General features: G+C 38.5%; 1 pseudogene; it reads right to left on the reverse strand.

Annotated features, from left to right (window-relative positions):
- Positions 1 to 2,283: 2,283 nt before the first annotated feature.
- Positions 2,284 to 13,225, reverse strand: LOC101001506 (annotated as a pseudogene).
- Between the last annotated feature and the right edge of the window lie 984 nt (positions 13,226 to 14,209).

Raw genomic sequence — 14,209 nt, forward strand, 5'->3', positions numbered from 1 at the left:
GATGACCAAATATGGTGCCCAAGGGAACTATTGGTATCACAAAGTTTCTTGTCTTCCATAATCCTCTCAAGGACTATTCAGCCTAGTTGTTCAAGGAAAATCATGGAATTCCTTACAGACTCTGATGTAACTATATCTACTGTATAAATAAACAAAGACCACCCAACTGAGAAAAAAATACAGTCAATTTATTCAGAGCTTGCTGCAGCAAGGCAATCACCACCGTCACTAGCATTTGGCAGAGATTCAAAGGCAGGCAGGAAAGGGTAAAGCTTTGCAATAAAAAAAGGAAAGGCTTCAAGTATGCTCTGATTAGAGGGTGTTGGCATGGAGAAGCTGGGCCAACTAGAAATGAGGCATCTTATGTGTTTGGTTTGGGAAGTATATCTGGATTTCTCTGGGTGATCCCGAATTGGAAGCAGGGACAAAAAATAGGGAAGCTAGCAGTTATTGACAATATTCCAACGATTCTAAAATGTTTTCAGCATTTTAGAATGGTTTTGCTTCCCAGGCAGGTTGCTGCAGAGGTTGTATTTAGAAAAGTAATTGTTTTTGCAATACAAAGAGATTTTAGATTTTGTGTTTCCTACATGGGTATTCACAGTAATCTAGGGACAGGGAAACACATTTAATGGCAACTGCCACCCAAGAATTTTGTAAGTTCTTGGCACTTACAGAAAAAAAAAACCATCTTTGTCCTTATTATATTCAATATTCTAGGAAAGTAGAAAGGATAAAGGGATGACAAAATTGAAATTAGCCAAACTTCTTATAAGAGACTAAATTGGTATATTTAGTCACATCATCAACAGGTTCAAGCTATTTTTCCACAACATAACTTTTCTCATCCATTGCTGAGATACTAAAGATTTCAAAGAAAGACTGTTTTTGAAGCTCATTGGAAAGAACATTATTGAATACCACTGAAAGCACACATTGGTCAAACTTCAAATAACAACCTGGCCTTGTTTCAAAATTTCAAATGTCCTGTTCTCCTTGGAAATCTGAACACTTGGGTGATCTCAAGCTAAGCTATCCAGGCATCTTCCAGAAGTACATGACATCTTTCACAGTTCTTCAGACAAACAGATGACTTCTTGCTGTAGACAGGTTCTTCTTAAGACTCACAGAACAAGGTCCAGATAACTGAAACTATAAATAAACTCATATCCCATGTCTCATTTTTTTAACCGGCATGCTCCTTTGTTTATTTTCCTAGCTATTTGCTTTATTTTCTCCTAGTTTAAGTTTCTAAATTGCTAACACACATTTGTTACTTTTAATTGATAACATTCCTTAATACTACTCTGTGCATCCCTAATCACTCCTTGGAATGAATCAGTATCTAGCTACAATTCACTCGTGATATGGCTAAATCACACAATCAAACTAATTGTGTTTATAAACACTTTCCTTTGGGTAACACTTAGTGACTATTACTATCAGTCTCTGCTAATAAACCAGTTGGTTTCCTGAAAATATAAATCAACTACTACCCAGATTTTTAGATGGCAAACACCATAACAGGTCAGACAACCAAAACTCAAAAACTCATCATCAGATCACACTTGTTATGAAAACCAGAACACCTTGCATAGGAGGTAGCCTTCACAAATTTTTCCAATATTAGAGTTTAGAAAAAGACAAAGAAATAAATAGTGCACGAGTAGAAGCTGACTCATTTTTACAGATCCCACAATAAAGGCTAACTACTAAGTTCAACTTAATACTTGTACTGAAGATCTACCTGTTTATCTACTCTTGATCTATTGTTGATTTCACTTTCTGATACCAAACCAATTTTTCTGAGTGGCACTACACCCCTGTGGCACAATTATACCATCCCATAGGGATATTTTGTCTGAAAACAGATCATTAAACTGCCCCCAATGACACGCACTAGAATTGCAGGACAAAAACCCATTGAGTACTAGCTGCAAGTTGGACAGGCATGTCCAAACTCATGCCTGCCTTCCAGACAGCTCCTGACATCAACCTGGTTCTATTTGGCACATGAATTTTCCCTCATTAAAAAAATAGGCCGGGCACAGTGGCTCCCGCCTATAATCCAAGCACTTTGGGAGGCTGAGGTGGGTGGATCGCTTGAGGTCAAGAGTTCGAGACCAGCCTGGCCAACTTGGTGAAACCCCATCTCTACTAAAAATAAAAAAAGAAAAATTAGCTGGTCATGGTGGAGGATGCCTGTAATCCCAGCTACTTGGGAGGCTGAGGCAGGAGAATTGCTTGAACCCGGGAGGCAAAGGTTGCAGTAAGCCAAGATCATGCCACTGCACTCCAGCCTGGGCTACAGAGTGAGACTCCATCTCAAAAAAAAAAAGAGAGAGAGAGATATGAGATGTTTAAATATGACTGAACTCAAGAAGGATAAAGACTGAGCCTCAGTTGGAGACTCAAAACTTTAACAACTAAGGGGAGATTCTGTGCTTCTTTCTTCTGTCCTCGAGCATCTTAATTGTTTTATAGGCCTAAAAAATGTGGTAAATACTACAGCACAATGGTTCAAAGATTGATGGAAGAGCTAGACAATGTCTCTGAGACCATAGAGCTCCTCATCTGAGACGTTTTGAGACTGGACAGGTTATGGTTCAAAACAAGATAGCCTTGAATATATTATTAGCCTCTCAAAGCAGATATGTGCCATTTTAAGGAAAGACTTTGAATTTACATCTCTACAGACCATTTTGGAATCTTTAATATTACTCTAAGGAATAGTAAACAAATCAAAAGTTTAGGTGATTTGGCTAACATACTCATATCTCATCCTGTGAACTTTCTAGATTGGGAATGGGATCTGTTCTCTTGTTTTAATTGGACTTGTTTTGTTCCAGGCTTAAAAGTGAATTACAAACTGTGCTGTATTCAAATATATGATCTCTGCCTTAAAGGCTGCCACGCATTCACTGTCTCATCAAATGATTCAACAAGCAATTATGTAGCAGAAGCAACAAGAAAGAATAGCATTTGTTGAAACTGAAATGACTATCAATATGACAAAAGACATACAAACAAAAATGTAGATCTGGATAGATCACCAAAATTATCAGTCACAGAGCCTCCACCAGAGAATGATCAAAAAACAGTCTGAGAAATGGAAGTCAGACTAACAATCCTATCTATCAGAAAATTACCAATCCTGCAGAACAAGCAAAAACACACCACAACATGGTCTGGAAAGAGAAGACTTCAAGTTTCGGAATTCAGATGAAAAGAGAACGAAGAAACACTGCATGCCCTGCTCTGTTCTCCCAAGCCAATTAAAAATAACTGCTCCCTACCCATTTAGCCCAATTCATTCCCCATTTCCAAAAGACATCCCAGAGAAATCACCCAATTTATAATCCTAACACCAGATCTAGTCCTGTAAAAAACAACAACAACAACAAAAAAAAAAAAAACACACACTCTGTAACTTTTATTTTGTGTACATTGTTGATGTTCTGTTCTTAATGAGGTTTTCCCTTGCTGGGGAGATTAATAATAAATGACTTTGTTTTTATATAAGCTTTCCTGATTATCTTTTTGAGGATTTTAACAGTTCCTGTTTAAGGCTAAGCCTCAAGAGATCACATCCCCTCTCTTCTTTTCGAGAAAACCACTCCAGTATTCCTCCCCAATTTTTCTCCAATTCCTCTCCTCCCAAATCTATTGCTCCAACTCCAATCTAGCTTTTCCAAAGCATCCTCTCTAAAACTGCTCTTTCCAAAGTCGCCCATGACTTGTATATTTCAGAATTCAAAGGTCAATTCTTAGGTCACATTTTGCTTGAGCGATCAGCATCATTTGACAAAGTTGGTCAATCCCTTTTCCTGGAAACAGTTTCTTTACATGGCCTCCAGGATATCATGATCTTTTTATTTCCATATACCTCACTGGTGCTCCAACCTCTTAACATCAGTAGTCCCCGAGTTTTAGTCATGGACATCTCTTTGCTATCTATACCCACTTCCTTAGTCATCTTTATCAGTCTTATAGTTTCATTTATTTGTCAGGGGGCGCAGAGAGAGCAAGTTTATTTGGTAAAAGCGGACCAAACATTCAGAAGAGACAAGATAGGAAAGGTGCTGTGACAAGAGAGCCTAGAAAGCCTTCAGGCTAGATACAAAGTCTCCCACAGCAAAAGGCACGGGCTCTGGGGAGACTGAGAAGGTTCTTAGCCATGTGGCACCCCATGGACAGGCTCTTCACAGTTGATGCAACCATGGCTATCCTCATGCCCTGCACTAGCATCTCTACTTCTATCATCTTCTCACCCAGTGTGACAAGGACTTGCCAGATTTCAGTGCCCATCATGGTGCCTTTCCCTTTCTTGTCAAATACACAAAGTCCTTCAACATAATCCTCATAGGCCCTGGTCCCTGTCCTTGGCCACAGCCTGCAGCATGGGCAGGAAGTGCCCAAAGTCCAGCACCTTCACATTCATCTCATGACTCTTGGGGATCCTCAGGACTTGAATCACCTCAGCATTGGTGGGGTTCTGATCCAGGACCCTCATCACATCCCCACACTGACTGTACAGGATCTTACCATCACCTGTTCAGTCAAACAGCTAGAAGACCTCCTTGAATTCTGTGGTCTGGTCCTCAGTGAAGTCACACACCTTGACTGCTTAGCTCTGCGGCACCTTTTCCTACAGTAATGGCCCAGTCTTACAGTTTTAAACATCATATTTAGTCTAAATACTCCCAAATATTTACCTCCAGTTTAGATTTTTCCCTTCCCTTCCAGTCTCACATATTTATCTAATCTAATCTAATCTATACATGGTTAAATATTAGTTAAATTTAATATATTAAAAATTAATAATAAAATATAAAAATATATTAATAAAAATTAATATTTTAACTATTTTAAAATTAGTTAAATCTAATAGATTATATGTGTGTGTATATGTGTATATATATATACACTCAAACTTAACATGTTCAAAAATGAACTCCAAATATTACCACCAGATCGACCTGCTTCACCCACAGTCTCTCCCAAATATCCTGGTGACAAGCTGTGACCCGGCACTTTTTTGTTTGTGGGGGAAAAAAAAAAAGTCCTTGTCCTTATGGAGCACACATTCTAGTTTAGAACACAGGTAGCTAACAAATAAAGTATGCATGAATGATATCAGATAAGTGCTATGAGAAAAAAATAAAGTAAAATTGTGAGTGCTGGGGTAACATTATTAAATAGGGCACTCGGTGAAATTCATTGAATGTGGATCCCCAAAACTTGAGCAGGCTCCAAGAATTCTCCTGAGGAATCTCAGGAATGCTGAAAATAGAGTGGGGAGGGGCTGGGAGGTAGTGTGTCTCTCCTAGAAATATGATATGGAATAGTGAGAATACCATAATCAAGGGTGAGAAAGTGAGGATAGGGAATGTGTTTATGAAAAGGTATAATAATGTGTGACAAAAATGTGGCTCCTGAGTCTGAGAAGGTGATGTTGGGGGACAAAAGGGCAAAAGAAAAGGGAAGGCAATGGATCTCCAGAGACACCCAGGACATGAATCTCGGAAGAAAATGATTTGGATTGGCAAATGCTCTTGTTGGGGATACTAAGAAGACCCAAAGCCTGTTGACACACACAGCTAGGGACCTTGGAGTGAATGCTGCTGTCATGAGATGTTCTCCCATCCCTTTTTCTAGTTCCTTAGAAATATCCAGAAAATACTGAATTACGAGGACTTATTAAAAGGAAATCAAACTGTTGATACTTATTTGTATAAAAGTAATCCTTTATGCTGCATTCAATACAAGTTCATCTGAACATGATACTATGCTAATAACATTTACTTCATCTCAGAAAAATGTAAATGAGATTAATCCTCTACTCTTCTTAACCTTTGCTGCACACTGGAATTATCTGGGGAGCTCTACAAGGCATAATTCTTGAGTCTCATAAAAGAAATTTTGATTTAATTGCTTGGGCAAGACCTGGACATTGGGATATATTTTAATCTGTCAAGGTGATCCTCATGTACAGTCAAAATTGAGAATCTGAAAGTAATTTTCACCACGAGGTTTGTAATATCTAACTTTTTCCCAGAATTTTACAGAATACTAATAAGAGGCTGTGAAAAAAAAAATGACCCTTTAAAAACTCATCCTTACTGGTTTTTATACTGGTATATAAAAATACATTAACTTTTGTGTCTTAACCTTACATCTAGCTACCTAAGTTAGCTTATTTTCCAATAATTTTTAGGTTGCTGGGATTTTCTATCGTAAACAATCATATTCTCTTAAAATAATGACAGTTTTTGTGATGGTTAATATTAGTGTCAACTTGACCAGATTAAAGGATGTAAAGGATTGTTTCTGGGTGTGTCTGTGAGGGTGTTGCCACAGGAGATTAACATTTGAGTCAGTGGACTGGGAAAAGAAGACCCACCCTCAATGTGGGTGGGCGGTATCCAATCGCCTGCCAGTGTCGGTAGAAGAAGCAGGCAGAAGAAGGTGGAATAAGCTGGTTTGCTGAGTCTTCTGGCTTTCATCTTTCTCCCGTGCTGGACGCTTCCTGCCCTTGAACATCAGACTCCAGGTTCTCTGGCCTTTGGACTCTTGGATTTACACCAGTGGTTTGTCAGGGGCTCTCTGGCCTTCAGCCACAGACTGAAGGCTGCACTGTCAGCTTCCCTACTTTTGAGGCTTTGGGACTGGGACTGAGCCACTACTGCTCCTTGCTCCTCAGCTTGCAGATGGCCTGTCATCAGGCTTCACCTTGTGATCCTTTGAGTCAATTCTGCTTAATAAACTCCCTTTCATATATACATATATCCTATTAGTTCTGTCCCTCTGGAGAACCCTAATACAGTTTTATTTCTTCTTTTCCTTTAATTTATTTTTCTAATCTTACTTCTATCACTACCAGTATAATGCTGAAGAGCAAAGGTGATAGTTGGCATTTCTGTCTTGTTCCTGAGTGTAAAGGAACAGCTTCTACTATTTCCTCACTTAGAATAATGTTTGTGATTTTTTTGTTATCCTTATCAACTTAGGAAAGCTCCTTTCCATTCTTGGTTTACTTTAAAAAAAGTTATCACAAATGAATAGTGAATTTCATCAAATGTTTGTTTTGTATTTTTCAGATGACTACATGGTTTTTAATAACAGCTTTATTTGGATAAAACTCAGATACCATAAAACCCACCCTTTTAAAATATACAGTTCAGTGGGTTTTTATATATTAACAGAGCTGTGCAATGATCACTGCTATTTAATTTTAGAAAATTTTCATGACCCAAAAAGAAATGCTGTACCCATAAGCGTTAATTATCCATTCCTCTTATCCACCAGCCCCTAGCAACCACTAATCTACTTTCTATCTCTATGGATTTACCTGTTCTGGACCTTTTATATAAGTGGAATGATACAATACATAGTCTTTTGTAACAGCATCTTTCACTTAGCATAATGTTTTCAAGGTTCATCTGCATACTTCATCCCTTTTTATGACTGGATAATATTCCATTGTACGGATGTACCACCTTTTTTTTAGTCCATTCATCAGATTATGAACAGCTTGTTTCCACTTCTTGGTTGCTATGAATAATGTTGCCATGAATATTTGTGCACAAATTTTTGTGTGGCTATATATTTTCATTTCTCTTGGCTATATACCTATAGATGGAATTTGTGGGTCATATGGTAACATTTAACATTATTTAACATCATTTAACATTTTGAGGCATTGCCAAACTGTTTTCCAAAGTGGCTACACTGGGTTATATTCCCACCAGTAATGATTGAGAATTCCAGTCTCTCCAAATCTTCATCAGTATGCATTATTGTCTTTTTCCCTTTGGCCATCCTGGTAGGTGTGAAGTTGTACCTCATTGTGGTTTTGATTTGCATTTCCCTGATGATTAAGGATGCTGACCATCTTTTCATGTGATAATTGGCCATCTGTATATTTTCTTTGGAAGAACACCTATTCAAACCCTCTCACCCTTTCTTACTTGTATTATTTGTCTCTTTACTAGAGAGTTGTAAGAAGTCTTTATATATCTTGGATTCCAGGCCCTTATCAGATGTATTATTTACAAGTGTTTTCTACCATTCTGTAATTCATTCTTCACTTTCTTGATGGCATCCTTTGGGGCACAAAAGTTTTAAAAATTAATTAAGTCCAAGTTTGTAAAATTAATTAAGTCCAATTTATCTATTTGGTTGTTTTTGCTTGTGTGTTTGGTGTCATATCTAAGAAAACATTACCGATGGTAGCAAAGATTTACTCCTGTAAGTTTTCTTGTTAAGAGTTGCATAGGTTTAGGTATTACACTTTGGTCTATTATCCATGTTTAGTCAATTTTTATATATGGTATGAATTAAGACTCCAACATCAAGCTAGGCACAGTGGCTCACACCTATAATCTCAGCACTTTGAGAGGATATCATGGGACAATCATTTGAGCCCAGGAGTTCAAAACCAACCTGAGTAACACAGTGAGACCCCATCTCTACCAAAAAAAAAAAAAGTAAACAATTAGTCGGGCATGGTGACATGAACCTGTGGTCCCAGCTACTTGGCAGGGAGGCTGAGGTGGGAGGATTGCTTCGGCCTAGGAGGTCAAGGCTGCAGTGAGCCATGACTGTGCCACCAGGCTCCAGCCTGGGCAACAAAGCAAGACCCTGACTCACAAAATAATAATAATAATAATCCAATTTCATTCTTTTGCATGTAAATATCCAGTTGATCCAGCACCATTTGTTGAAAAACTTATTTTACCATCGAATTGTCTTGGCACCCTTGACTAAAATTATTTGACCATAAATGTGAAGGTTTAATTCTGGACTTGCAATTCTGTTTCAGTGATTCATGTTATCTTTATGTCAGGACCACAGTGTCTTGATTATCGCAGTTTTGTAGTAAGTTTTTGAAACTGAGAAGTCTGAGTTCTCAAAAATTTTTTATTCTTATTCGAAATTGTTTTGGTTACTATAGCTCTCTTACAATACTATATGCATTTTAGAGCCAGCTTGTCAATTTCTGCAACAACAAAAAAGCCAGCTGGGATTTACATAGGAATTGCACTGATCAATTTGGAGAGTATTGATATCTAAACAATATTAATTATCCCAATTCATGAACATCAGTAATAGTTCCATTTATTATTGTCTTTTCTGATTTCTTTCAGCAATGCTATATGGTTTTTTAGTGTTAAGTCTTGTACTTTTGTTACATTTATTTATAAACATTTTATTCTTTTTAATGCTACTGTAAAGGGAAGTGTTTTCTTAATTTTATTTTTGAATTGTTCATTGCTAGTGTACATGCATACAATTGATTTTTGTATATTGATATTGTATTCTGCAAGTCATTGTTTTTCTAAACCTTGGCATCCGCCAAAGGAAATGTGTGAGTCTTTTACTACTTACTGAAGCCATTTATTACTTTTAATGGTTTTTTAGTGTAGATTCCTTAGGATTTTCTATAAACAAGATCACATAAACTGCAAATTAATAGAGTTTTATTTCTTCCTTCCTAATCTGCATGACTTTTATTTCTGTTTCTTGCCTAATCATCCTGGCTAGAATTTCCAGTACGATCTTGAATAGAAGTGGCAAGAGCAGATATCCTTGCCTTGTTCCTGATCTTAGGGGAAAAGCATTAGTCTTTCACCATTGAGTATATGCATTTTGTAGATACCTCCCTTCAGGTTACAAAAGTTCCCTTCTGTATTAGTCCATTCTCATGCTGCTATAAAGAACTGCCCGAGACTGGGTAATTTATAAAGAAAAGAGGTTTAATTAACTCATGGTTCCACAAGTCTGGGGTGGGAGGCCTCAGGAAACCTACAATCATGGCAGAAGGGGAAGCAAACATGTCCTTCTTCACATGGTAGCAGGAAGGAGAAGAATGAGAGCTGAGTAAAGGGGGAAGCCCCTTATAAAACCATCAGATCTCATGAGAACTTACTTAATATCACAAAAAGAGTGTATTAGTCTATTTTCATACTGCTATAAAGAAATACCCAAGACTGGGTAATTTACAAAGAAGAATAGGTGTAATGGACTTACAGTTCCACATGGCTGAGGGGGGCCTCAAAATCATGGCAGAAGGTGAAGGAGGAACAAAGGCACATCTTACATGATGGCAGGCAAGAGTCGTGTGCAGTGGAACTGCCCTTTATAAAACCATTCACTATCACAAGAATAGCATGTGAAAACCCACCCTCCATGATTCAATTACCTCCCTCCAGGTCCCTCCCATGACATGTGGGGATTATGGGAGCTACAATTCAATATGAGATTTGGGTGGGGATACAGCCAAACCAAATCAAATAGCATGGGGGCATGGGGGAACTGCCCCCATGATTCAATTACCTCCCACCTGGTCCCTCCCACCATTTGTGAGGATTATGGGAACTACAGTTAAGATGAGATTTGGGTTGGGACACAGCCAAACTGTATCACCTTTTATACCTAGTGTGTTGAGTGGTTTTATCATAAAAGGATGTTGTACCTTTTCATATGTTTTTTCTACATCTATTGAGATGATCATATGAAGTGTGCCCTTTATTTTATTAATATAGTATATTACATTAAGTTTCAGATGTTGAAACAACCTTGACTAAATTCATTAATGCAAATAAAAACTCAAAAAAGCCTACAGGCCTTAGTCTACTATACCTGCATTAAAAATTTTGGTTGGGGTGACCTCGGAGCATAACTCAATCCCTGAACAACCTAAACTGAGACCTCACTAGTATAAGTGGGTTAACATACATTGACCCAATAATTTGATCAATGGAGTAAGTTACCCTAGGGATAACAGCACAATCCTATTCTAGAGTCCATATTGACAATAGTGTTTATGACCTCGATGGTGGATCAGGACATCCTAATGGTGTAGCCACTATTAAGGGTTCGTTTGTTTAACGATTAAAGTCTTACATGATCTGAGTTCAGACCGGAGTAATGCAGGTTGGTTTCTATCTAACATTTCTCCTAGTACAAAAGGACAAGAGAGACAGGGCCCACTTCATAAAGCGCCCTCACCCTGTAGATAACGCTATCTCAATCTAACAAATCACCATACACCATACACCCTACCCAAGAACAGGGTTTGTTAAGATGGCAGAGCCCGGCAATTGCATAAAACTTAAAACTTTATAACCAGAGGCTCAACTCCTCTTCTTTTTTTTTTTTTTTTTTTTTTTTGAGACAGAGTCTCGCTTAGTCACCCAGGCTGGAGTGCAGTGACCTGATCTCTGCTCACTGCAAGCTCCACCTCCTGGGTTCACACCATTCTCCTGCCTCAGCCTCGCAAGTTGCTGGGACTACAGGTGCCCACCACCATGTCTGGCTAATTTTTTGTATTTTTAGTAGAGACGGGGTTTCACTGTGTTAGCCAGGATGGTCTCGGTCTCCTGACCTCGTGATCCACCCACCTCGGCCTCCCAAAGTGCTGGGATTACAGGCATGAGCCACGTGCCCAGCCTCCTCCTCTTAACAATAAGCCTATAATTAACCTTCTCCTACGTATCATTTCCACTCTAATCACTACAGCATTCCTTACACTCATTGAACAAAAAATCTTAGGCTATATACACCTATGCAAAGGACCTAACATTGTAGGTGCCTGTGGACTGCTTCAACCATTCACTGATGCGATAAAACTTTCCATACAAGAACCCTTACAGACCTCAACATCTACATCTACTATCACCCTTTATATTATTGCTCCAACCCTGGCCCTTTCTATTGCTCTCCTCTGTGAAGTCCCCTCTCTATAACAAATCCCCTAATTAATTGTAATATAGGCCTCCTATTTATGCTAGCCACATCAAGCCTAGCTGTCTGTTCTATTCTATGATCAGGATGAGCATCTAATTCAAATTCATACTAGCTCCTACCCCAATCTTAATTAAAAAAATAAATCCCTGCTCTACCGAAGCAGCCACCAAATACTTCCTTACACAAGTAACCACATCTGTAATTCTCATAATAGGTATCCTTTCCAATAACCTGGCCTCTGGACAGTGAACAATAATAAACACTATTCATCAATTTTCATCCTTAATAATAATAACAGCCCTAGTAATAAAACTAAGAATAGCCCCCTTTCACTTCTGAGTCCCAGAAGTAACTCAAGGAACCTCTCTAATGTCTGGCATACTTCTCCTCACATGACAAAAACTAGCCCCTATCTCGATCATGTTTCAAATTTTCCCAATTACAAACATGAACATCTTCCTATCTATCACAATCCGATCCATTATAGTAGGCGGCTGAGGAGGACTTAATCAAGCACAACTGCGTAAAATCAGCCTACTCCTCAATTACTTACCTAAGTTGAATAACAGAAGTAATAATTTGTAACCCAAACATTACCATTCTAAACCTGATTACTTAACAACTACCACATTTCTAGCACTCAACCTGAGTATAAGCACAACCCTGTCACCATCTCGCACCTGAAACAAATTAACATGGTTAACACCTATAATTCCACTAATTTTACTATCCCTAGGAGGTTTACCCCCATTAACAGGATTTCTGCTTAAATGAACCATCATTCAAGAATTTACAAAAATCAAGTCTTATTACCCCTGCCATCATAACTATCATAACTCTACTCAACCTGTACTTTTACATATGCCTAATTTATTCCATCTCAGTAACAATATTCCCCACATCTAATAATATGAAAATAAAACGACAATTCGAAAATACAAAAACTATATTTCTCTTCCCCCCACTTATCTTTTCTACCCTCCTCTTACCTATCTCTCCATTGATACTGACTATAACTTAGAAATTTAGGTTACATAAGACCAAGAACCTTCAAAACCCTTAGTAAGTAAATTGTATTTAACTTCTGTAACAGACCTAAGGACTGCAAGACTCTATTCTGCATCAATTGAATGCAAATCAACCATTTTAATTAAGCTAAGCTCTTGCTAGATTGGTGGAATTCAAACCCACGAAAATTTAGTTAACAGCTAAACACTCTGATCAACTGGCTTTAATCTACTTCCCCTGCCATTGCGGGCAGAAAGGCAGGAGAAGCCCCGGCAGGACTGAAGCTGCTCCTTTGAATTTGCAATTCAATGTGACAAACCACCTCCGGGCTGGTAAAAAGAGGCCTTGACCTCTGTCTTTAGATTTACAGTCTAATGCTTACTCAGCCATTTCACCTTTTTTCCCCACTTAGGTTCATCAATCGTTTGTTGTTTTCAACAAACACTCTACCTGCTATTCGGCGCATGAGCGGGGATTAGTGGGCACCGCCCTAAGCCTTCTCATTCGAGCAGAATTAGGCCAATCAGCAACTCTGCTAGGAGATGATCAGATATAGAATGTTATTGTTACCGCCCACGCATTCGTCATAATCTTTATAGTAATACCAATCATAACGGGGGGTTTCGGCAACTGACTAGTCCCTCTGATAATTGGTGCACCCGATATGGCGTTCCCCCGGATAAATAATATAAGCTTCTAACTTCTCCCTTCTTCCCTCTTTCCTACTCCTACTTGCATCATCAATAGTAGAAGCCGGCGCGGGAACCGGCTGAACAGTATACCCCCACTTTAGCAGGAAGCCTAACACATGCAGGAACCTCTGTGCATCTAACCATTTTGTCTCTCCACCTAGCAGGCGTTTCTTCTGTTTTAGGGGCCATTAATTTTATTACCACAATTATTAATATAAACCCCCCCCAGCCATATCCCAGTATCAAAACACCCGTTTTCGTGTGACCAGTCCTCATTACGGCAATCCTTTTACTCCTTTCTCTCCCAGTCCTAGCCGCCAGCATTACCATACTATTAATTGACCGTAGCCTCAACACTACTTTTTTGGTCCTGCTGGTGGGGGTGACCCTATCTTATATCAACATTTATTCTGATTATTTGGTCAGAAAGAATCAACAATCTTGCATTACTTGAGAAAATCCCACCTGTTTGAGTATATGTTGCTGGATTCAGTTTGCTAGTATTCTGCTGAGGATTTTTGCGTCTGTATTATTTTTGCGTCTGTATTCATAAGAGATATTGGTCTGTATTACAATGTCTCTAGTTTTGTTATCAAGGTAAAACTAGCCTCATTGAATGAGTTGGGAAGCCTTCCTTCCTATTCTATTTTTTGGAGGAGTGTGCCAAAAATTGGTATTAATCCTGTAAATATTTGGTAGACTTGACCAGTGAAGCCATCTGGTCCTGGACTTTTCTTTGCAGGAAGTTTTTGTCTTTT

The sequence above is a fragment of the Papio anubis genome, chromosome 4, assembly GCF_008728515.1.
Source record: "Papio anubis isolate 15944 chromosome 4, Panubis1.0, whole genome shotgun sequence".
Classification (NCBI taxonomy): domain Eukaryota; kingdom Metazoa; phylum Chordata; class Mammalia; order Primates; family Cercopithecidae; genus Papio; species Papio anubis.